Source organism: Physeter macrocephalus, chromosome 5, assembly GCF_002837175.3.
Source record: "Physeter macrocephalus isolate SW-GA chromosome 5, ASM283717v5, whole genome shotgun sequence".
Classification (NCBI taxonomy): Eukaryota; Metazoa; Chordata; class Mammalia; order Artiodactyla; family Physeteridae; genus Physeter; species Physeter macrocephalus.
Window position 1 is genome coordinate 73,340,369 of NC_041218.1, and position 519 is coordinate 73,340,887.

The window sequence follows — 519 nt, forward strand, 5'->3', positions numbered from 1 at the left end:
TCCCATTTCTTTATTTTTGTTTTTATTTCCATTACTCTAGGAGGTGGATTTAAAAAGATCTTGCTGGGATTTATGTCAAAGAGAGTTCTTCCTATGTTTTCCTCTAAGAGTTTAATAGTGTCCGGTCTTACATTTAGGTCTCGAATCCATTTTGAGTTTATTTTTGTGTATGGTGTTAGGGAGTGTTCTAATTTCATTCTTTTACATGTAGCTGTCCAGTTTTCCCAGCACCACTTATTGAAGAGACTGTCTTTTCTCCATTGTATATCCTTGCCTCCTTTGTAATAGATTAGTTGACAATAGGTGCGTGGGTTTATCTCAGGGCTTTCTATCCTGTTCCATTGATCTATATTTCTGTTTTTGTGCCAGTACCATATTGTCTTAACTACTGTAGCTTTGTAGTATAGCCTGAAGTCAGGGAGTCTGATTGTTCCAGCTCAGTTTTTTTTCCATCAAGACTGCTTTGGCTTTTCAGGGTCTTTTGTATCTCCATACAAATTTTAAGATTTTTTGTTCTAG